Raw genomic sequence first — 26,431 nt, forward strand, 5'->3', positions numbered from 1 at the left:
CCCATTCTTTTTGCTTGTATATTATAGTTTGTGATTTTGTGTCTTTATGAAATTCCTTTGTGTACATGTGTGTGTCTTTGTCTATATGTATGTCTTGTGCTTTTTCTTTGGCTCTTTATCTTATTCTTGCTTGATAGCTTGTTTATTTTGTTTATTGTGGTTGGTTTTCATTCCTCTTATTATATTGTCCTTTAGTTGCCTTTTTCTTATTATATTTTCAATTTTTTTTCATTTCACATACCAACACCAGTTCTCCTCCCTACCCTTCAACCACCCCATCTCTCCCTTCCTAACCTCCAGATGCCTGCTTTCTAATGTGAGATAGAAGTGGTTTGAAATATTATGGATTTGAATGAGAGGGGTAATGGGGAGGATTTTGAAAAAATGGGGGAGGAGAAACTATAAATAGAATATAGTATATTAAAATATATTTTCAATAAAAGAAAATAAGGAAAATACCTTTTTGTCTTAGCATTTATGAAGCAGATTGACATATCAAATGTTAGGAAATTCAGATGAAGTATATGAGACATTTTCAGCAACAAAATTCCATCTGTGATTTCTTTCATCTTGAAATTTTCCTTTAAACAAATTTATAACTCTAAATGTGTTGTTCTTCCAATTGAGTGATTCTATTGAAGGATAGTTGGCATATATTGTTTCTTTCAAGAAAAATAATAACAACAACTATCACTATTTAAATAAAGTATTCAATATTAATTGTGTGATATTATGATAAGGTGATCACATTTACGTTCAGTGTTTTCATTGTACCTGAAAAACACTTCTTTTGGTTGTCACATTCTCCTAAAATGTTTTTCTTTTTTCTTTGTTTCTGTACTTCCAAAGGGAAGGCATTTCCAAAGGTTTTATGTGGTTAGTCTAACCATTTCAAATTAATTCAGAAAATGTGGGTCTATGACATTTTCTCTTCATTACAATTCCAAGTACAGACTTTTATGAGAAGAGTGGAAACCTATGCATTCACTAAGGGAGTAACAGCTTAACGAATCAAAGGCAACCTGTGGAATAGGCAGTGTCTATAGCCTTCCAAACACAGTGTTAGAAAGGATCCTCTGTGATTATCAGTTCCATAGACGTTATGCCCATGAGCTGAAAGTGCTTTCTCCTTGAGTAGCATTACAAAACATCCAATGACTTTGTTGTCCCATTCTAACTTACAAATCAATAATGATAAGAATTCCTTCCGGATGTTGAGTCTGTAGTTTCAACTCTGGACACCAAAAATCTCTTGCACTTTCTTGTCCAGTTCTGCCTGTTCCCTGTTATTGCCTGCTGCAGACGGAAGGATTTGACAAGCTGTCCTACCACAAAGGAACCTGGCAACACTACAACTGCATCCATCTCAATTTTGGTTTGGCTTCAGCATCACCTACACTTACAGGCCAGATAGTCCTAGAACCTCTAAGGGATGTGGGCAGCTGGTTGTTTTTCACATTTTAGTGGTTGTTGTGGGCAGACATTATCTAAAGTTGTATTTCTCAACGAAGGTTTTTTTTTTTCAACATATATTCATGGACACTGAAAGCCTTTGAAATGCACCTTTTGACTGTTCAAGGTCACCAAAACATAGAAATATGTATGGCTATAAACATAGAAGTTAGATAAGGCTATATCAGATTTAATGGAAAATATTATTACAACTGGAAACAGTTTAACATGAGGTCAAATCCAACATAAGAATATTTCAAGGTCACAAAGAGATTTGCCCTTCACTTCTCCCCCAAGATGTGTCTACACACACACACACACACACACACACACACACACACACACACACACACACACACACACACACACACAAAACAAACACACAAAACAACAACAAAATAGACTCACAAGTTTGTATTTTAACTAACTGTGGTTTTCTATATAAGTCTCTGTCTATTGCAAAGAGAAGACTCCTTAATAGGAGTGATGACTACAATTGTCTGAGTGTATAAAGACAAATGTTTATAGATTTTTTGGTATTATATTGGTTTAAATAAATTAGTGGTTATAGATTCTCCATCAATAGCTATGATTTCACTAGCACTTACTAGCTAGTGAAATTAAATAATCTAGTAACAGGAATGGTCTCTCTTTTGTTGAGTGAATCTTAATTTCAGAGCCAAATAGCCCTGAAAACATACATAAAAATAATATTACAAAGATTTAAAAGATTGCAATTGGGAGTATGTATGTATGGATGTATGTATGTATGTATGTATGTATGTATATATCCAATAACATGAAAAAACCTGTCATGAATTGTAGCTGTCCTGACCTGCAGGATGGCAACCTAGGGCAAGATATCCAGGAAGGGGAATGGGTACAAGAGATATGAGAGAATGACCACAAGACAGGATTCAGATCAAGTGGAAAATTTTATTTTTCCCAGGCTAGCTTATATAGTTAGTAGAGCAGGGCAGAGGGGAGGGGGAAAAGAGGCCAATAGCCAGGTGTTGGTTCAAGCAGGATGTCAGAAAAATATAGAAGGAGTATGTTGGCAGGGTGAAAGTTCATGGGTGGTGGGGCAAGGGAGGGTTGCTTAGGTAAATGGTGGGGTGAGGGAGGATTGCCTAGGTAAGTGGGCCTATGGTTGGAACAAAGGATTGACTTCTGGGTCATGGTGTTTCTTCTGGGTGCTCATGCTTCTAGAAGCCATTTATAATCAAAAGACAGTTCTATAGCTGTGTGGCCAGCCAAGTTTGGTTCATACCAAGCTGTATGACTCCCAACAATGAACTTGAAAGAGAATGGGGTTGAGGGTGGGTAATTAAATGGAGGGTTTGAATGGCAGAAGGGATGGGTAAAACTTCCTAATCAAATTACACTCTCAAACAAAAAAACAAATAAAATTAAGTCAAAAACCTCGAAATTCACATTTAAGTACAGTCAGCTAAACAAATTAATAAGAATTGTCAATACTAGTGTTAGAACAAATAAAATAACTTTAATAATATTAACTTAATTTTTTTCTCTGAATCCAATTCATCTGAATAAGACTCTATTATTATCTTGATAATTGTATCTACTTGTAATCACGACCATTATCTGTAGTTGTAGCTATACTAAATTTACTTTACATTGATATTCCTAATGTCAAGAGTCACCAGTAAGCCCTTACTTAAATCATATAATGTCTTCTTGCTCTGTTCAGGAAAATTATAAAATTTTCTATAATTTTACCAGATCTTTTTAGATATTTCCTGTTATGTTACATGTTCATTTTCTACTCTGATTTTCAGATGCTAAAGACATGCTTTTGCAAAGGAATACTTCTTGGCTAGTAGAGTACTTTTTCCTCTTTCAGAATTTTCATTTTTGTCCCTGCTCTTTTATCTCTTGTGTACCCTTATTTTTTAGCTTTTAGGAGTATTCCATGACATTTGGTGGTATTCTGTATTTACCACTGTTATTAAAAGAAATTATTAAGTCATGGTATCACCTCCTAAGTCAACCTTAAGTGCCTTTAATTAATTTCTGTATGCTTTATTTTTTCCCCTCATTCAAACATATTGAAATCATGCAAAGAACATTTTAAATTTGTTCCCTCTTTAAATATGGTTCAGTATATGCATTACACAAATACTTTGAAGATGCTAGTTTGGCCCAGAAGAAAGTCAAAGGATAACAATAGTGATGCCATCATCACCAGTCACAAGTGAACAAGTTGGACCCTGATTGCCCATTTATAATTAAATGATTTTATTTAGAGAATGCAGTGTTTACATTAGAATTGATATAATTTGCCCATAGTATTTTTCTCAAGAATGATCATTTATAGTAATCATTTCAGAAATTTAATGTTTCCTCTACTTTATAAAGTATGCAGAGATTAATAAATTTTCCAAAATTATGCCAAAATTACTAAATGTAAAGTCAAGATATAGACACAGAAAGTCTCTTTAGCATTATATCACCCTGACTTTAAAATTATTTATTTCCCTTTAGGGACACATTGAGAATATTTCATAAAAATTCTGAGACACACATTCAAATAACATTAAAATATTTTAAAAATCTTTTTTACTGGCACCTGGAGAGAAGAACTTGGTATTATTGCAGATGACCCAGGCTCAATTCACAGCATCCAAACTTAGTTCAAACTTAATTCTCTGAACTACAGTATCAGGTGATCTGATATCGTCTTCTGGCCACTAAAGGAAATATGTGTGCTTGGTACATAGACATATATGCAGGCAAAATACCCACACGAGAAAACATAAGTAAGATTTTTAAAAAATTCAACCCTATGTATTTTCTAAAATGATCTTTATAATCATCAGAGTAATTATATATATATATATATATATATAATATATATATATTATGCTTGTTAAATCTTTATACCCACAATACTTAGAAACAGCCAAATAATCACACATTATAATATAGATGTGGAAATCATTTTCATGAATTGTTTTATTATCTTCTATTAAAAATATAATACTGTTGTCCTTGTTCAACTCCTGTAACAACAATAAATGAAAAAAAATGACCATGGATTTGACAGAGAGAAAGGAGGGTTACTATGGAGCATTTGGAGAGAGGAAAAATAATGGGGAAATGACATAATTTATAATCGCAAAAATTAAAGTACTTTAAAATATAAAATGAGTAATTTACAAGAGATAATTGAAAATGGACATATTAGCAGGATGTTGGTGGTGCACACCTTTAATCCCAGTACATGGGAGGCAGAGGCAGGAGGATCTCTGTGAGTTCGAGGCCAGTCTGGTCTACAGAGTGAGTTCTAGGACAACCTCCAAAATAATACAGGGAAACCCTGTCATGGAAAAAAAACAAAAAAGGAAAAATATATATGAATATTACTAGCCTGTGATCTAGAATGATCCATGCCATAAGTGTGGAAGTTGGATGTTATTATTACTTTCTGTTAGGAGCACAATGCATTGTGTTCCTGCTTAGCTTCACTGTTGCTTAAAAGATAATCTCTAAAAATATGCCTTGGGTTTGCTTATTTTTTTTATTAATTCATTTCAAGACAGGGTTTGTCCATGTATCCCTGGCTGTATTGGAACTCACTCTGTATACCAGGCTGGTCTGAAATTTAGTGATCAGCCTGATTCTGTCTCCCAAGTGTTTGCATAAATTGTATTGCCACCACTGGCCGGCTCTTATGTACTGTCTTTAAAGGAGCAAGCACTGTCAACAAATTCCTTGTGGTTAGAATTCCATCTCTCACCTCTTCGTTAATAGATAGATTCAATTTCACAAAATTTTTTTTAAATGTAATGTACGTCTACTAGACTGCTACATTGTTAAAAAAAAAAAAAAAAACAGGGATCTATGAAAACCTGGCAGATATTATCAATTCAGACATTATTCAAGGCAGACTTTGGCAAGAAAGGACAGAGGATAAAATCACTTAGAGATGTATTGATGGATGGAGATGCTAGCTTCTTATACTGATACCTACAAACTAAAATGTTAAATGCAGAGGACAGGGAAGGAGATGGGATTAACTTCTAAGTGCCCACTAATGTTCAAATTTAGCTTAGCCAACTGGCCAGCTTGGACTTGCAATTTCCTTGCAATTTGATAGCTTTTAGAGTGCTGAAATTTAGACACTTTAAAACTACTTTAGATGTGTCTGTCTGAATCTTAAACTTTGCAGTTATTTGATATCCATCCTTAATGTTTGATAGATCTTTTTGTTGTTGTTGTTCAGTCAGCAAAGTCATGCAGGCAGGCAAGTTACTGAGAGCTACGAATGTAATATCTGGATTTATACTGAGATACCCTTCGTAGATTTAGGGTTTTTTTTATTTTTCTTCCATTCATTTATTTATCTCATAAATAAAGTCATGCACAATTATGATACACAATACAGTATGTTCACAATGGCATGACTAAATTAAACCAATTAACATGTTATATCACACCTATTCATCATTTTTGTTTTGAGAACACTTAAAGTATACTATCTCACAACTTTTAAAATAGAGCATATGGTTATCAACTATATTTATCATGCTCTCAGTAGACCTCAAGACATCACAGAGTCTATGCCTCTTGTCCAACTGCAGTTTTATATCCTAAAACCAATCGTTGCCCCATTGTTAAAAGACCCACCTTGAAGCCTAATAGCCACAATTCTGTTCTCGGTTCCCATAAATTCATCATTTCTAGCTTACACATAAAATTGAAATTGTGTGACATTTGTCTTCCAGTGTGTCACTAATTTTTTTTTGGCAAGCATATAACTTTACTACTTACTAAAGATGAAATCAAATTTGCATGCACAGGTGAGCACTCACTGAAACACCTTGGATTCATCACATATTTGAGTTTCAATTAGCATATATATATATATATATATATATATATATATATATATAAAGAGAGAGAGAGAGAGCAATAATGGCAATATGTTATGCATCAATAGCAGCAACAGGTTTTCCAGGTTCTGCAGTCATTTGAAAAAAATTGTAGAGATATCTAGCATAATCCATTTAAAAAAGCAAAAAACAAAAAACAAACAACAACAACAAAAAGTAAACAACAAAATCCCCGAAAATAGCACAGTTCTGTTACTCTTGTGGTACTGGGCACCATTTTTTTTTAATTAGCTTTTCAGTCATTATCTGGGAGGAAACCATTCTGAGCAACATGATTAAAAACAGCTCTGATAAAGCATGGTCACTACTATGTATCATAAAGCAGGTCCATATATGAGTGAGTACATATCATGTTTGTCTTTTTGTGATTGGGTTACCTCGCTCAGAATGGTTTCTTCGAGTTCCATCCATTTTCCTGCAAATTTCATGATTCCATTGATTTTATTCTGCTGAGTAGTACTCCATTATGTAAATGTACCACAATTTCTCTATCCATTCTTCGGTTGAGGGGCATCTAGGTTGCTTCCAGTTTCTGGCTATTACAAATAATGCTGCTATGAATGTGGTTGAACAGAAGTCCTTGTCATATGAATGTGCTTCTTTTGGGTATATGCCTAAGAGTGGGATTGCTGGATCTTGTGGTAGACTCATTCCCATTTTCTTGAGGAGTCCCCATACTGATTTCCACAGTGGCTGTACAAGTTGGCTTAGGTTTTGTAATCATCATGTGAAACAGAATTTTATGAAACATTCATAGTGCTTCCAAGGGATGCTGCAATTCATATCTGTAGACTGGAGAAAAAGAACTTCAGTGTGCAAAGAATGTATTTCTCCTTTCATTAAATTATGCAAGTGTGATTTTAGTTCCTTGGACTCAAACTTTAAGCAAATAGACTTAACTATTTGCTGTGACATTTGCTTATGGCTACCTCTTTGAACAAAAGTGGTTTTATGTGTTTAGAGAAGACACTTGTTTTGTTTCTAATGAATGTGTATATAACACGAATAACTAAAATTTGTGTTTAGATTATTTTCTGTGTTTCCATTTGTTTAATATTTCCGTCCTCATCAAATTAACAAAGACTAGAAGGGCTACTCCATGCTAGTACATACAATTGATTTGAATAATTTTCAAATCGAGTGACTTACATTTCCACAGTAAGTAGTAGTGGGCAATATTTATGAAATTGACTCTCTACTTTAAAATCTTTTCAGAATGCCTAAGTGTCAATAAAATATTCTAACAGGTATATCGTAGTAAGTTCACTTTATGTAAATGTTTTAATGAAATGAAAGGAAATATGGTGTGAATGGTGTTCTAAAAAGGCAGTGTTTACCCACTGAAAACAAGTTCTATCATTTTAGTTTTTTAGTACTGAATACTTCAATATTGAATAGAATTCCAAGATATGTGTGACTGGATAGATCCATTTAGCATTCTCTGCTGTTTGCTTTAAAACTGTAACAGTCAAGCATATCTTTACAGAGGGGAAGTATAATCAAAAACACTCTTATCTTGATTCTGGGGTGTCCTAAAGACTGAGCATATAACAGAGAACAGAAGGTAACTGTTCACTATGAGTACATAAGGTAGAATTCATGAACTATTTCTTAAGCCTGTTTTTTGTGCATACTAACAAAAGCTTCAGAATCACCTAAGACAAGGGCAAAGGATGTAGGAGAGTCTCTGCTGTCAATTGGTGCTAATCAAACTGAAAACTGATAATTATCTCCGATCTGTTTCTATGAGATCCCATAAGCTCCAAGGATATTACCAGAGTGAGAAAGGATAATTTAGCTTATGTACTGAGGTTACTGCTCCATTTTAGATGTCAACCTTGGTTCAAATCACAAGTGACATGCTCCTAAGCCTTTCAATGCTTGAAAATGATTTGCTTTTATTATTATGTCCTCTGATTTCTTGTGGAACAAGATAACTTAGGCATTTATTGACTTATTGACCTTGGATTATCTATGAATTTCCAGAGACAGACCTCAAACATGATTTCCATGTTTACACACAGGATTAATCAGGAAGCTTCCCCTTTGATAATGATAGCACAAGAGACAGCTGCAAACACAGGTAGGGTAAGTGCTTTCAGGCAGAGCAAACTCTGTGTATGGCAGGAGTTCATATTTTTGGTTAACTTTGTCACTTGGTGTACCTGCCTCTACAAGTTGAACATGTATATCACGTTAAATAAGAGCATAAATTGGCAGTATGGTACTTGTGAAATATCAGAAGTCTCAAGTGCCTAAATCAATCAGCCATAAAAAGTAGGTAATACATTCCTTCCTCAACATTGTAATACAGAATTATGTATAATTTACCTAGAGCTGATTACTAGAGATATGATTTAAAAATTTAAAAACTGAATGTAATACATTTTTGTGCACATTGTTCCAGTCTGGAACCAGAACAATGTTGCCCCTAATAAACCAATGAAACTGTTGAAAATTCACTATGCAATCTGATGTTTTAGAAAACCTGTAGCATGTCTTTTGATAGATGTTGATGGAATGTCTCTACTCCATGCTATGATAAATCTAACCTTCTTCCGGCTGATAATAGATGCTTGTTGATCACATCTAATAAATTTTATGGTTTTTATAACAGTTCAAAGAATCAAAATTTGGGGACACATTTCAGGACAGTACATCAACCGGAAGCCACAAGATATTTCATGCAGGACTTTGGGTTATCAGCATCATCTTGGACAAGCTGAAGATTATGAAATAAAGGAGCTATTAATAGGAAAGATATATTTGGCTGAGCTGAAATGTCATATAGTATTCGCAATGGAAGAAATTCCTTTGAGCTATTTCAGAGACATCTTCTCCATCAAGAATAATTAAGTAGAACTTAAATCTTCCTGGTGTTCACTAACCACATGGAGACTCTGGTTAATTAATGACAAAAATAAACAAAACTCTGAATCTCTTCCCTGCCATATTATTTAAATATAGAAACTACTGACATTGATAAATAAATCCTCTGAATAATCTAGAAATTATAAGTGAAATAAGACTATTTTTATTCCTTTGGATCATGTCATGATTAGAAGAGATGACTCTGGAGGAAAAAAGTGAAAAGCAGAAGATATGTAAAGAAATTATTAAGATAACACATCTTTTTAAAAGCATTTTTGTAATAATTAATAAAAAGCCAGTGTTTAATTAATAGCATAGTGTGCATAGAATTGAGAGAAAATAGATGCAAATGAAAAACCCTATATGTCTCTGAACTAAATATCTTATCTATATAATAGGTCTTTAAAAAAGAACATCAATACAAGTTATATTTGTTTGAATTAGCTCCATAAGGCATCACAAAATTTTAGAAGTCCTAACAAGCATGAATGTATTACACAGTGTCAACAACATCCTAAGTGTTCACAAAAAGCAAAGAAACAATTCTACATTACAGGTCACCAGGTATATCTCCTCTCATCATGAGAGGTGTTCTGGACATGAAACATAAAACATGTTATTATAGAATAAATTTGATAGCAATCAATTAGATTTAGGTGCTGCCCCTGCAATGTAAAACACTGCAATCAATGATCTAGATTCCTCTTTCAGAGCTGTATTGAGGAAGTGGCAATTTAAGACATTTGATTAAGCTCATAGGGTCTTTTTTTGTAAGCAGACTTTTAAAAATTTAAATCAGAAACAAGCTGGTTCCTCATGTCAATTTCAGCTCCCTCTTCCTCTCCTCCTCCCCTTATACTTTCTTTTTCTTAAAGACGTGATGGCTACAGAGTCTTAGCAGCATGCCTGCATGAATTAAGAAAAAACATAGTTTTCATCTTTTATGCAGTATCCAAAACTTCTAGTTATTATTACAGTCATTACACATAACAGCCATTTCTCTGCTTTGGTACAATGTCCCATATTTGACAACATTCCCTTTTCTTTATATTTACAGACTATCACACAAATACCAGAAGCAAATAGGCACTACTTTAATTATTTGCTGATTTTAATAGAAGTAGGTCTAACAAAATTAGGACTTAATGCCTGTAAAATAGGAGAGATTTAAAGGAGCAGTCATGGCAGAGAAGAGCAGCCACAAAATACAAAACAATATGTGCAGGAAATTAATACAAATAGGATTTGCTGTTGAGAGGGAGGAACACGTGCAAAATGGGAAGATATCAGCCTGCATAAAGAGTGCAGGGAAGATAGCGGATAACTGTCAAAAGACTAGGATTGGATGAACTCTAATATCTACCATTATGATGTATGGGCTAATCTTGACAACACAGGGTAGGTAATTTAGAAATTGCCCTAACTTTCTCTGTATACATTCAAGGTAAATGATTAAACATGATTTTTAAGTAGTAGTTATTTAAGTATCAGTAGGATCTCTAGAGCATTTTTTAAATTTTTTTAATTAGAAAGAAGATTATTTTACATGCCATTCCCAGATCCCCCTCTATCCCCTAATCCCCTGCCCCCCAACTAACACCCTACCTATCCCATACCCTTTATACTCCCAAGAGAGGGTGAGGCCTTACATGGGATTCTTCAGAGTCTGTCATATCCTTTGGTATAGGGCCTAAGCCCACCCCCTTGTGGCTAGGCTCAGGGAGTATGCCTCCATGTGATATGGCCTCGAGTCAATTCCTATGCTAGGGATAAGTACTGATGCACTACAAGGGGGCCCATAGATTTCTAAGGTCTTCTCACTGACACCCACATTCGGGGGGGTCTGGATCAGTCCCATCCTGGTTTCCCAGCTATCAGCCTGGAAACCAAGAACTTCCCCTTGTCAGCTGTTTCTGTTGGTTTCACCAGCCTGGTATGGACCCCTTTCCTCATCAGTCCTCCTCTGCAACTGTGTTTCAGTTCAGTTCAAGGTATAGCTGTGGGAGTCTACTTCTACTTCCACCAGCTGCTGCATGAAGGCTATAGGATGGCATATGAATTAGTCATCAATCTCATTATCAGGAGAGGGCATTTAAAGTAGCTTCTCCTCTGTTGCTTAGATTGCTAGTTTGTGTCATCTTTGTAGCTCTCCAGACATTTCCAGAGTGCCTGATTTCTGTTTAAACCTATAATGTCTAACTTTAATATAGAGTCTCTTATCTTGCTCTCTTCTGTTCTTCCCCCAACTCAACCTCCCTGCCGAATCATGTCCTCCTCACCCCTCCTCTTTCCCATTCTCATTCTCCTAGTTCCCTGCCCCCCCCCATGCTCCCAATTTGTCAGGAGATCATGTCCCTTTCCCCTTCTCCAAGGGATCATGTATATCTTTCTTAGGGTATCCTTGTTTACTAGCTTCTCTGGCAGTATGGATTATAGGGCAGGGGAGGAGGGGAGAGAGGGGGATCTGGTAATCCTTTACTTTATGTCTAAAATACACATACGAGTGAGTACATATCATGTTTGTCTTTTTGTGACTTGTTTAGAATGTTTTCTTCTAGTTTCACCCAATTGACTGTGAATTTCAAGATGCCATTGTATTTTTCCCACTGAGTAGTACTCTATTGTGTAAATGTACCACATTTTCTCTATCTATTCTTCAGTTGAGGGGCATTTAGGTTGCTTCCAGGTTCTGAATATTACAAATAATGCTGCTATGAACATAGTTGAACAGATGCCCTTGTTGTAAGAATGTGCTTCTTTTAGGTATATACCTAAGAGTGAATTTGCTGGATCTTGTGATAGACTGATTTCCATTTTCCTGAGGAATCACCATACTGATTTGTATTGTGGCTGTATGAATTGGCATTCCCACCAGCAGTGGTGGAGTATTCTTTTTTCTCCACATCGTCAAACTGTCAGTGATGTTATTGATTTTAGTTATCCTGACAGGTGTAAGATGGTATCTCAGAGTTGTTTTGTTTTGCATTTCCATGATGGCTAAAAATGGTGAACACTTTCTTATGTGTTTCTCAGCAATTTTAGATTCCTCTCTTGAGAATTATCTATTTATTTATATACCCCACTTTTTAATTGGAATATTTAGTATTTTGGAGACTAGCTTCTTGAGTTCTTTGTAAATTTTGGAGATAAGCCCTCTGTCAGATATGGGGTTGGTGAATATCATTTCCCAATCCATGAGCTGTTGTTCCTGAAGCTTATCAGTTTCGGGAAGATCTATTTATTAATTGTTGATCTCAGTGCCTGTGCTACTGTTGTAATGTTCAGGAAGTTGTCTCCTGTACTAACTCTTTCAAAGTTTTTTCTACTATCTCTTCTAATATGTTTAGTGTGGCTGGATCTATGGTGAGGTTTGATCTATTTGGACTTAATTGTGCATGATGATAGACATTGATCTGTCTGCAGTCTTCTACATGCCAGCATCCAGTTATGCCAGCAGCATTTTTTGAAGATGCTTTCTTTATTCTATTGTATAGCTTTAGCTTCTTTGTCAAAATCAGGTGTATGGGCTAATATCAGGGTTTTCAACTTGATTCTATTGGTCTACCTGACTATTTTTGTGCCAATACCAAGCTGTTTTCAGGACAAGAGATCTATAATAGAGCTTGAAATCAGGGAAGGTGATGCCTCTGGAAGTTCTACTAATGTACAGGCTATAGGCTTGGGTCTACTAACTGCAGTCTTCTACATGTCTGCAAACAGTTATGCCAGCACCATTTGTTGAAGCTGTTCTCTTTGTTCCATCGTATAAATTTGGATTGTTCATCAAAAATCAGGAGTTGATAGGTGTGTGGTTTAATACCAGAGTTTTCAACTCTATTCCATTGATCTACCTGTCTATTTTTGTGCCAATATCAAGCTCTTTTCAGGACTATATCTCTGTAATAGAGGTTGAAGTCAGGGATGGTGATGCCTCCAGAAGTTCCTTTATTGTACAGGGATGTTTTGGCTATCCAGGGTCTTTTGTTTCTCCATATAAAGTTGAATATTGTTCTTTCAAGGTCTGTGAAGAATTGTGTTGGGATTTTGACTGAGGATTGCAGTGAATTTTGATTGCAAGATTGCCATTTTTACTATGTTGATCCTACCTATCCAAAAGCATGGGAGATCTTTACATTTTCAGGTATCTTCTTTAATTTCTTTCTTTAGAGACTCAAAATTCTTATGGTACAGTTCTTTCACGTTTTTGGTTAGTGTTACCCCAAGGTATTTTATGTCGTTTGTGGCAATTGTAAAGGGTGATGTTTCTCTGATTTCTTTCTCCACCAATGTGTTATTGGTATATAGCAAGGGTGATGGATTTTTTTGAGTTAATCTTGTATCCTGCCACTTTGCAGAAGGTGTTTATCAGCTGTAGGAGTTCCCTTGTAGAGTTTTTTGGGTCACTAATATAGACTATCATATCATCTTCAAATAGTGAGAGTTTGACTTCTTCCTTTCAGATTTGTATTCCCTTGGTCTCCTTTTGTTGTCATATTGCTCTAGCTAGAACTTCAAGGACAATATTGAAGAGGTATGGAGAGAGTGGACAGCCTTGTCTTGTCCCAGAGAAACCAGATTCTTTTACATGTCAATCTTAGTTCCCTCTCCATTCCCTTCCCCACCCCCCACCAAAGATCCCCTATCCCAACCCCTTTCTGTTCCCAAGGGAGGGTGAGGCCTTCCATTGGGGAATCTTTAAAATCTGTCATATCATTTGGAGGAGGGCCTAGACCCTCCATAGTGTGTCTATGCTGAGAGAGTATCCCTCCATCTGGAGAGTGCTCCCAAAGTCCATTTGTGTACTAGGGATAAATACTGATTCACTGCCAGTGGCCCTATTGTTTGTCCAGTCCTCCAGCTGACCTCCTCATTCAGAGGGTCTGGAACAGTCCTATGCTGGTTTCCCAGCTATCAGTCAGGGTTCCATGAGCAATGCCTTGTTCAGGTCAGCTGTTTCTGTGGGTTTCTCCAGCCTGGTCTTGACCCCTTTGGTCATCATTCCTCCCTCTCTGCAACTGGATTCCAGATTTCAGCTCATTGTTTACCTGTGACTGTCTGTTTATGCTTCCATCAGAAGGCCCTAGGTGGCATATGAGGTAGTCATCAATGTCATTATTGGAAAAGGGCATTTAAGATAGCATCTCCACTATTGCTTAGATTCTTAGTTTTGGTCAACCTTGTTGACCTGGACATTTCCCTAGTGCCAGAATTCTCTTTAAACCTATAATGGCTCCCTCTATTATGGTATCTTTGCTTTCTTTTCTCTATTCTTTCCCTGACTAGATCTTCCTGTTCCCTCATGTCCTTGTCTAACCTCCAATTTCCCCTCCCCTCTTTTTATTTTAACTCTCTCCCCTCTCCCCATGCTGCCAATTAGCTCTTTTTCCCCTTCTCAGGGGACACCATGTATTAGGGTTCTCCTTATTTCCTAGGTTCTCTGTGGATTGTAGGCTGATATGTCTTTGCTTTAGATCTAAAGTCCATATATGAGTGAGTACATACCATTTTTTTGTCATCTTGTGACTGGGTTACCTCATTCAAGATGGTTTCTTCTAGTTCCATCCATTTGCTTGTGAATTTCAAGATTCCATTGTTTCTTTCTGTTGGTCATACTCCATTGTGTAAATGTACCACATTTAATCCATCCATTCTTCAGCTGAGAGGCATGTAGGTTTCTTGAAGTATATAATGCTCACTACATAGTATTGATGCCGTAGTGTGTATAATACCAGCATCTGGCCAATAAATATCCATACATGCACTGCTATCTCTACTGAAACTTCTAAAGAATGAACAACACGAGAATTTAGAATATATTCCCACCTAATAAAATATCTGCATCCAATACTAGTGAAAAAACACTGCCATTTACTCCCAAAGAAATATCAGATGCTGTCTTTACTGGGGAAAATATGATCTTAACATCTGATCACATTCTGATGTTCATCTCACAGGATACTTAATGATTCTTGTTTGTTTCATTTTGTATTTGTTAGCTATAAAGTCTTCATCAAAATCCAAATTTAGAAGTTCTTCATTAGCTCTATAGGATGTCATATTAGAGCACCCCTAGGCAGTAACTAATCAGATTTTGGTCTGTAGATTAGTTTATACTGGTCATCTCAGTTAAACTAAGATCATGAAATATGTGTATTTTAGGATGTTCTGTTTCATTTTATGTAGTATTTTAACATTATGAAATATTATTTGATATTTAAATGCACATCAAAACACCTTTCACCATGATTAACTAGACTTCATCCCAGGGATGAAGGGTTGGTTCAACATTTGAAAAACTATCAATGTAATCCACCATATAAACCAACTGAGAAGAAAAACCACATGATCATCTCACTAGATGCTGAAAAAGCCTTTGACAAAATCCAGCACCCCTTCATGATAAAGATCCTGGAGAGATCAGGCATAACAGGAACATACCTGAACATAAAAAAAAAAAAACAATATACAGTAAGCCAACAGCCAACAGCCAACATCAAACTGAATAGAGAGAAACTCAATACTATTCCTCTAAAATCAGGAACAAGACAAGGCTGTCCACTATCTCCATGTTTCTTCAATATTGTCCTTGAAGTTCTAGCTAGAGCAATAAGACAACAAAAGGAGATCAAAGGGATACAATTTGGAAAGGAAGAAGTCAAGCTTTCACTGTTTCCAGATGATATGATGGTCTACATCAGTGAACCAAAAAACTCTACCAGGGAAATCCTACAGCTGATAAACACCTTCAGCAAAGTAGCAGGATACAAGATTAACTCAAAAAATTAGTAGCCCTACTATATATGGATAATAAATGTGCTGAGAAAGAAATCAGAGAAACATCACCCTTAACAATTGCCACAAACAACATAAAATACCTTGGGGTAACGCCAACCAAAAAAGTGAAAAACCTGTATCATCAGAATTTTGAGTCTTTAAAGAATGAAATTAAAGAAGATACTAGAAAATGAAGGATCTCCCAAGTTCTTGGATATGTAGGATCAACATAGAAAAAAATGGCAATCTTGCGAAAACAATCCACAGATTCAATGTCAGAATGGCTAAAGTCAAAAACATCAGTGACAATTTATGCTGGAGAGGATGTGGAGATAGGTGAACACTCCTCCACTGCTGGTGTAAGAGCCAACTTGTACAGCAACTGTGGAAATCTCTCTGGCGATTTCTCAATGGAAATCAGTGTATCACAGATCCAGCAATTCCAGTATTAGGCATATACCCAAACAGCACATTCATACAACAAGGACCACGTTCAACCATGTTCACTGCAGCATTATTTGTAATAGCCAGAACAGGGGAAACAACCTACATGCCCCTCAACTGAAGAATGGATAGAGAAAATGTGGTACATTTACACAATGGAGTACTACTCAATGGGGGAAAAAAACAAACAAAAAATGGAGTCTTGAAATTTGAAGGCAAATGGATGGAACCAGAAGAAACCATTATGAGCGAAGTTGTAGAGGAATCTGCAGCCATGCCTGCTTTAGAGTTGGCTAAAGGTATGCCTGACCAGGCCTGAGAGGGCATGGTCAGGGTGATGTAGAGTGAGAGTTGGTCAGGTGGCTGTTGTCTGGTTTTGGTTTCACTTTTCGGCTTGCTGTACAGACTGCTGCTGCACCGGCTGGCTAGGTTGCTGTGTAAGTAAAGCTTTTTCCCTATTAAATACTCTTGTATCTCTACCTAGCTCCATACTGGTAATTTCCTACATTATCTGGTTGTCAGGAGTGGGATATTGGAAACCTAGTCTCCATTTGGAATAGCCTACAGGTCCCACCCAGACTCCGGCCTAGGCTGGGAAAGCACCCTCTCTCCACAGGTGCTTCAGGCTCCCAGCCAACCCACTGCACCACACAAGAGCATTCCCTCTGCTACTGAGCCTGTCTGAACCATCTGCCCAGCTGGGAGATAGTTTCTAGCTGCATGGCATGGGAGCGGCTCAGACTGCAGCCTACCTGTGCCCGGAGGCCTCCTGCCTAGAGCTTAGTAGGCATTGGCTTTCAACAGTGGCTTCCCTTGGCTGCTGAGGTGTAAAGCAGCATCTCTTTCAGTGGTTGCTGCCTCATGGCCGGATACTATCTAAGATAAGCACAACTGCTTTTGGGACCTCTATCCACCACTACTACTGTTTTGCATGACCGACTGCTGCCAAACGCCATGCCGAGTACCTGAATGCCTGTACCACCTTCTGGACAAAGATAGTTACTGCATCAGGAGTAGAAATCAGGTAAAATTATGGCAGGATATTTATCATTTGCTAAAATTGGTAATATTTTCGCTTATTACATGAATTCAATGCTGGAGGAGGATTCTAATTTGCCAATTACTGGACTATATACCATAATGGCAGTTAGCTTGCTGGTACAAATAATATTACTAGCCAGCACACTCAGGAACAGGGATAAGGATAACCTCACCACCTACTTACAGGAAATAACAGCATTACACAGTGAGGTTTTAAAGAACAGATTAGGTGAGACCACAATTGTGCAGCAAGTGGAACATAAATTGGATGATAAACTTGGCTCTGTGTCCAATACACTAAACACAGAGCTGTCAGTTACCCAAGATGAGATGCAGAGTATTTATGATTAGATAAACACAGAGAGATCCTCCATGTATGAGGCCTTAGAGGCTAGGCTGTCATAAGATCATGATGAGCTAAAGAATATCTGTAGCCAGTTAGGAGATATCAGTGAAGGGTTTTACCACAAGGAGTGATAAATAGTCCTACTTTGTGTCAGCACTTTGTACAGCAACCTTTGGAAATAATTCATAAAAAAATTTTCACAATCTCTTGTTTATCATTATATGGATGACATTCTTTTATCAGATTCCAATGAAGAAACTTTGGAATGTATGTTTCAAATGGTGAAGGGAGTTATGCCTCATTGGGGATTACAGAGTGCCCCAGAAAAGATAAAAGAGGAGATTCTATTAACTATTTAGGTTACAAGATAGACTTACAAAGAATCAGGCCACAGAAGGTACAAGTTAGGAGAGATCATTATCAAACTCGTAATTCTCTTCAGCAAATATTAGGGGAAATTTCTCAACTACAGACGATTATTGGTGTAGAAGGACATGACTTACAGCATTTAAAAATGCCTCTTAAAGGTGATAAGGACCTAAACAGTCTGAGAATATTATCTGCTGAGGCAGAAAAAGAATTACAATGGGTAGAAAACAGAATATTGGATGCCCATGTAGATCGGATCAACCTTGATTTAGACTGTATTCTGGTTATCTTGCCATCCAGACATTACCCTTCTGGAATTCTGATGCAAAGGGAAAACACCATGTTGGAGTGGATATTTCTGCCACATAAACAGAATAAAAAGTTACAGACATATATAGAAAAGATTTCTGATTTGATTCTAAAGGGTAAATTAAGACTTCATCAACTAATGAACTCAGCTGGTATACTTCAAAGACGTACTAACCTCTGTATCAAAACCAGGACATGTGTTATGATGGGATAGGGGTTATGCATTTGTTTCCACAGGAGAAAAAAAACTTTGGATACCATCAAAGTTGATAAAGATTCCAGTTGAAAAGGAAAAACCTCTTGACAAGGAGAAATGACAGGTATTCCACTCAGGTATATCTCATAAAATAAATAGAAACCTCCCAAAGGAAAAAGAAGTGTTTTGCTTTTATCTTCACAGGAAAACTCATCTCCAGAAGGCAAAGGACACTGCATAGGTAGATGCTTAAGAGGAAAAGGTAGCTATAACCATCAAACAAAAGGAATGTGCCATATGGTAAACTTTACAGCTGTCTCTCAGAGAGCTCTATTTCTCTTTATTTCCTAGTCCCTTTCAATTAAATCAATGCTGAATTTAGAGACAGATTTGGCTTTCCTCCTCTAAAATCCAAGCATGTTATTTAACTAAACTTTAGAGTTTCTGTATTGTATCAAGAAGCCAATTGATGTAATAGAGAATAAGAGAAGAATTTGGGGACAGTCTTTGTCTTTTCTTGGCTCTTTCCTTCAAGGTGTATGTGGGCATACACAAGCAAACATTTCTGTGCTAACTGTTTATGTTTGAGTCCCACACAGCCAATGAGGACCTGCCTGACAGCATTCCCTGGACACCCGGGAAAGAAAATGGGCCACACCTCCTCACCTGCACTGGATCCAACTTGCTCCATTTCAACTGACACTCTGGCCAGAGCTTCAGATCAATCAAGTTGACTTCAATCAAGTTGAGGATTTCAAGCGAGATCTTCAATAAAGCGAATCCCATCTAACATGGACTGGATACAATCCATTCAAGACTTTCACTACACTAGCATTTCCTTCCTACAGGACCCCACAAGGCTATCAACCTCCCATTTCAGCAGGAAGTAACTTGGAGGATGCTACATCCTATTTCCCCCATTGTTGTCACTTAGGATTGTGTACATACCTAGTTAGGGATAGCTTCCTATTATTTATGGTTGGGATTGGAAGGAGGTGTTCAGGCTTGGACACCTCTTTCAGATGACTGTAGGGTTTAGTCAAAATAGATAGGATGTGACATAAGCAGATTGTTGTATCTTTTTATATTTTGCCTTTATGTTTGTTAATTTTGAATACTTTACAATGTTAAGTTTTAATCCTTTCAGACTAAAAGGGGAATTGTAGGGGAACCTGTAGCCATGCCTGCTTAGGGGCTGGCAAAAGGTGTGCCTGACCATGCCTGTGAGGGCATGGTCAGTGTGATGTAGAGTAGGAGTTGGTCAGGAGTCTGCTGTCTGCTTTCAATTTCACTTTTCAGCTTGCTGGAGAGACTGCTGCCACGCTGGCTGACTAGGTTGCTCTGTAAGTAAGGCTTTTTCCCTATTAAATATCCTTGTATCTCTACCTGGCTCCATATTGGTAATTTACCACATTACAAAGTAACCCAATCACAAAAAGAAAAACATGATATGTATTCACTCATATGTGGATTTTAGACATAGAATAAAGGATTACTAGCCTACAATCCACATTGCCAGAGAAGCTAGTAAACAAGGAGGACCCTAAGAGAGACATACATGGTCCCCTGGAGAAGCAGAAAGGGACAAGATATCCTGAGCAAATTGGGAGCATGAGGGGAGCTGTGGGGGTGGAGGGAGAGGGAACTAGAAGAATGAGGAGGGGAGATGGGGAAGGGTGAGGAAGACATGATGGGGCAGGGAGGTTGAGTTGAGGGAAGAACAGAAAAGAACAAGATAAGAGAGATATAATAGAGGGAGACATCATAGATTTAAAGAGAAATCAGGCATTAAGGAAATGTCTGGAGAGCTACAAAGATGACACCAACTAACAATCTCAGCAACAGAGGAGAGGGCACCTTAAATGCTATCTCTGGATAATGAGATTGATGACTAATTCATATAACATCATATAGCCTTCATCCAACAGCTAGTGGAGGTAGAAACAGACACCCATAGCTAAACCTTGAGCTGAACTGGAATTCAGTTGCAGAGCAGGACCGATGAGCAAAGTGGTCCACACCAGGTGGTGAAACCCACAGAAGCAGTTCACCTGTAAAACACAGAGCTCTTGGTTCCCAGACTGACACCTGGGAAATCAGCATGGGATTGATCCAGGCCCCCTTAATGTGGATGTCAATAGGAAACCTTGGAAATCTATGGAAGCTCTTGTAGTGTATCAGTACTTATCCTTAGCATAGGAATGGACTTTTCGAGTCCATCCCACATGGAGGCATACTCCCTGAGCCTAGACAAAAGGGGATTGGCCTTGGCCCTATACCTAAAATAAGACATTGAAGGTCCCCTATGGAAGGCCTCACCCTAATTTGGGAACAGAAGGGTAGGGGATAGGTATGGTGTTAGTTGGGGTGGCACGGGAGGAGGGGAGGGAAAGGGACCTGGAATTGACATGTAAAATAATTTTCTTTCTAAAAAAACTATTAGACCCATTTCTTTTGGTGGAAATAGATGCTAACATATCTGTGGTAAAGAACAAATGGTATATAAAAAAATCCTCTAAAGAATTGTACAATTAAAACTGGCATGGTGGTGATTGCCTTTAATCTACAAACTGCACAGGTAGAGGCAGCCAGGTGTCTATGAGTTCTAGGCCAGCCCAGAATACAAATCTATTTCCAGGACAGCCAGATCTGTTATACAGAGAAACCCGGTTTGAAAAACAAGAAAAAGACAACAACAGCAAAATAACCACACAATTTAAGTGTGCCAAATGCTCTTTCTAAAAAGAAAAAGAAATACAGGTGAAAGTTGTTAATTAACTCAATTATTTTTAATAGAGTTCACAAGTTTACTTCATAAAATCAAATGTATGAAGAGTTCATATGATTGCAAATTGTTGTTTTCTTGTTAGAAATTGTCTTGTTTTACATGAAAGATAGAGTAACTGGTGTATTAAAGGCCTGATGAGAAAATGAAGTAATTCTGAATTAAGCTCTTCAGTTCATTGTTTTTCATGTGTTTTATCTAATAAACCACCAACTTAGTTGTCAATAAAAACTATCTAGTGAGAATGCATGACTTAGTCATTTCAGTTATAGTCATAGTTATAATAATGTTAATGAATTTAGAACATTATACTCACTAGCAGTTGCTGCACATTTAACAAACTACACAACTATTAGATTACCTCTTGTCTTTTCTGTCTTTTATGGAAATTTCATGTTGCTTGGAAAGTGTAAGATGTTTTGTAACTAGTTCCATTATATTAACATAATCATTTTAAGTTTAATCCATGTTACAATGTTAGCTAATATTTCATTAGTATTATTTACATAATAATAGGAGGACAATATTGACTTATAGATTCACTTGCTTATTTGCTACCTGGGACTGCTATTAATTGATGTTGAGAACATTTATGTATTAGTTTTTTTATGCAGTGTTATGCCAGAATACATACAGATATTTCTTTTTTGTTTCTGTTTTTTGGGGCATGTGTTTCTTTGTCTTACTCTATTTTTTGTCTGAGTAGTGGAAGGAATGCAAAACAGTGAATACAGTTACCTGGAGAGTACAGGTAGAGGAAGAAAACCCTCTTTTCAATATATATAAATGTGTGTGTGTGTGTGTGTGTGTGTGTGTGTGTGTGTGTGTGTGTGTGTGTGTCTGTAAATGTGTTTGTGTGTATTCTTGGGTGCATGCTTGACTTTGTGAGTGAATGTCTGTGTAATTTCATGTGTGCATACTAGTGTGTATATGTATACATGTGTGAATGTATGGCCATGTGTGCATATGTGTTTCTCTTTTATATGTATATGAATTTAAATTTAAAAATTCTTATTTTACATACCAATCCCAGTTCCCTCTCCCTCCAGTCCTCTCATTCCCACCACCAATAACCCTCCACCCCCATCCACAATTCAGGGAGGATGAGGCCTCCCAGGGGATCTTCAAAGTTGGTTACATCACTTGGGTCAGGACGTAGGCCCTCCCCAATATATCTAGGCCGAGAGGGTAGCCCTCCATAGAAAATGGGCTCCCAAAGCCCATTCCTGCACTAGAGGCATATATTAGTTCCACTGCCAAAATCCCCATAGACTTCCCTGGCCCCTCACTTGACACCAACATTCAAAGCATGTGGTTCAGTATTATGCTGGTTTCCCAGCTGTCAGACTAGCATCTGTGAGCTCCCACTTGCTCAGGTCATCTGTTTCAGCATTTTCTTTACCGTTTGGCTCATCTCTCCACCCTCTCCACAACTGAATTCCAGGTGATCCATTCAGTACTAACCTGTAAATCTCTGCCTCTCCTTCCACTAGCTAATGGATGATGGCTCTATGATGGCATTTCAGGTAGTCACCAATCTCATTATAGGGGAAGGGCATTTAAGATAGCATCTCCACCATTGCTTAGATTCTTAGTCGTGGTCATCCTTGTGGATCCCTGGAGATTTCCCTCATACCAGATTTCTCCTTAAACCATAATGTCTCCCTGTATTAATTTATCTCTTTCCTTGTTTCCTCCTCTGTTCTTCCCCCAACTCAACCTTCTTGATCACTAATGTTCTCTTCCCCTATCCTTTTCTCCCCTCTGCTTTCTACTACCCCTCTTTCCCCTCCCTACCATGCTTCCAATTTTTTCAGGAGGTTTTGTCCCTTTCCCCTACTGGAGGGGTGGTACATCTAGGTTTCTCCTTGTTTCCTAGTTTCTCTCCAGTTGGGGATTGTAGGATAATTATCCTTTGCTCTCTGTCTAATATCCACTTATGAGAGTGTACATACGATTTTGTCATTCTGTGTCCATGTTACCTCACTCAGGATGGTTTCATCTGGTTCCATCCATTTGCCTGCCTATTTCATAACCTCATTTATTTTTCTGCTGAGGAGTACTCCATTGGGTAAATGGACCACATTTTATTTTTCCATTGTTTGGTTGAGGGGCATGTAGGTTGCTTCCAGGTTCTCATGAATAATGCTGCTAGGAACATAGTTGAATAGATGTCTTTGTGGTATGAATGTGCATCCTTTGAGTATATGCCTAAGAGTGGAATGGCTGGATCTTGAGGTAGACTGATTCCCATTTTCCTGAGTAATTGCCAAAGTGATTTCCAAAGTGGCTGTAAAAGTTTGCATTCCCACCAGTAATAAAGGAGTTTTCCCCTTTCTCTACATCCTCTGCAACATAACTGTAGTTGGTGTTTTTAAATTTAGCCAGTTGAATGTTCTTGTACTATCTTCCTCCTATCTCTTCTCCCACTGGGTACATGTTGTGCCTCTCCCAGTAGGTGTTGGAACAAGTTTCTGATGGCGGAAGATGCATTGTTGGATGGTTTGGGGCTGCCATCAGTTTTCTGGGGATTCGGTGGGCGACAGGGCTATGTGCCTGGTCAAGGGCCTCCAACAAAGTGGGGGGCAGTTGAAGACTTGGTACTAACCTCTCCTCGTGGGTGCAGGGCCAAGATTCTGATCACATATGTGTCTCTTTATTTGTGTGTGTGTGTCTCTACATGTGTTTTCCCATATTTGATAAATTTTCAACAAGTTCTGTTGGATTTGTCTCTCCTGGCTTTTTCTCTTATTCTGAGGCTTTATTTATTTACTTTCATATTTTATTTTGTACATCCATCTGATTATAAGACATATCAATTTATCTTTGTTTTTAACTCTCTTTCTACCTATTTAATACATTTATTTATTTTGCTTATTTAAGGTAATGTTGCTTTCCTTCTCTAATACTATCATTAAAAAATAATTCACACTATTTAACTTTCAACCAATAGAATTATATCAGTCTTACATTGTTAACATATATTATGCTTCAATAATTATAAAAAATGACTATACTTATTTGCTACTTTTGTTCAAAATTCAAATTTTTGGTCTTTCCAATTCAATTTTTTATTCTTTAACTCTTCTGTATTGGCTACAGTTGTTTTCCAGTTGTTTCAGTGATTTGTTTTCCTCTTGCTCTAAAGTATGTTCTCTTCCATAATATATTGAATTCATTCTAGATTCTGATACCACCTTCAGAATTTATACCTAGGTTATACCATTTGTTTGACTGGTAATTTCTTCAGTGATACCATTCTGTTGTTTGGCTTCCTTCAGTTTTGCCAAACTGATTTTCTTCTCCTTCCTTCCTTCCTTCCTTCCTTCCTTCCTTCCTTCCTCTCTCCTTCTTTTTGAAAAACATCATTTTATTCAGAGAGTACTCGTAAGATACCAGTTTCACGGCCATTTATAAATGATGATATGCATTTATGCACTCTGAGTTATCAATGTTTTTACTTTTCATTGCTGAAAAGACAAGCACTTTCAAGTCCGTTTACACAGTTCAACAGGGTTTTATGTTAGATCTCCAGTCTTCAAGGAAATAGCGGCTGTCATTGCCTAGTCTATATAAAAATAGACTTTGAGTGAAAGAGTACTTCTCTAAAATTTCTTGCATGAATATAGTTTTAGCAGAAGTATCTTGTAGGATACTTTTCCTTTGGCCTATGACTAAAAATGGTACCTGATATTATCAACCTGACAAAATAAATTATCACCCAGGAAACTAGGATCCAAGTGTGTCCTAGCTAGAGATACTAAGTACCACAGTGAAGAAACAGTGCAACCAATAGCATATTGGGGATGAAAGTATTTATTTGGCTTACACTATAGAGGGAAATTAGTAGAATCATTGTATTTACTATAAACATTAGAATGAATTAGCTGTTCCTCACAATATGTAATGTACTATATGTACATTAAATATGTTACATATTAAATATGTAACAATAAAATGTACTAGAGTTTTTTGAAGAAATTATAGTAGACAAAAGTGGGCTTTTCTGTTTGTGATTTATAGAATCATTTTTCTTTAGGGGTTTTCCATCCTTTGCAGGAATTTATTCACAAGTTTGTAGAAGCAAACTTGAAATATTTTGAAATATTGTATACTGAAAACAGTAAACAATAATGACTAAAGGCTACAGTTGTATGATGACTTCCTTCAGAGAACATATAGAACAGAGTGGCCTTGATATGACCAACTTGTACCCCAAACACAATCTTTTTCTACCATCAATAAATATGCTAATAAATGGAGGTTCAAGTCTCAGTTCACAGAAACAATCTCTCTCTATTTCCAGTGAGACTAAAATTACATAATGGAGTGACCTTTCTTCTTTGAACATCCCACACAACACAGAACACCCCACAAACACATCTAAATGGTAGTCTATCACTTTAGTAAATCAGAAATAGGAACTCAAAAAAGAATAAAGCAGAAACCTGGAAGGAGAAGCTGATTCAGAGAGCATGGGGTGGGGAGGGGTTTGCTTACTTACTTGCTCAGTCTGCTTTCTTGTATAGCCCAGAACCACCAGACTCAATCACAATGTGCTGGACACTTCCCAATCAGTCACTGATTGAGAAAATTCCCTGTAATCATATCTTTTGGACTGTTTTCTCAATTGAGGTTCTATGCTTTCAGATGTCTCTAGCTTGTGTCAAGTTGACAACCCAATGTGGGCCTGTGAATGATTGTCTAGATTAAGTTACTCCATCAAGCATGCTTGCATAGGGTTATCTAGATTAATTTAAGTGAGGTAAAAATATCCACTTTGACTGTAGGCTGAAATTTTCAAGGGATGGAGTTCTGGACGGAATATAGTGGAGAAAAAAAGCTGAGCACAAACCTTCATCTTTTCTGGTTTTTATTATATAATACTATGTGATTAGTAGTCACCTATTCCTACTGCCATGTTTTAC

The 26,431-nt window shown here is 37.1% G+C and overlaps 1 long non-coding RNA gene across 1 annotated transcript; it reads left to right on the forward strand.

The window, feature by feature from the left end:
* Window positions 1-16,855: 16,855 nt before the first annotated feature.
* On the forward strand, window positions 16,856-17,482 carry LOC107979985. Its single transcript, XR_003480344.1, has 2 exons — window positions 16,856-16,894; window positions 17,306-17,482. It is a non-coding gene; the product is annotated as an uncharacterized LOC107979985 (long non-coding RNA).
* Window positions 17,483-26,431: the final 8,949 nt, after the last annotated feature.

The sequence above is a fragment of the Cricetulus griseus genome (assembly GCF_003668045.3).
Source record: "Cricetulus griseus strain 17A/GY chromosome 1 unlocalized genomic scaffold, alternate assembly CriGri-PICRH-1.0 chr1_0, whole genome shotgun sequence".
Taxonomy (NCBI): domain Eukaryota; kingdom Metazoa; phylum Chordata; class Mammalia; order Rodentia; family Cricetidae; genus Cricetulus; species Cricetulus griseus.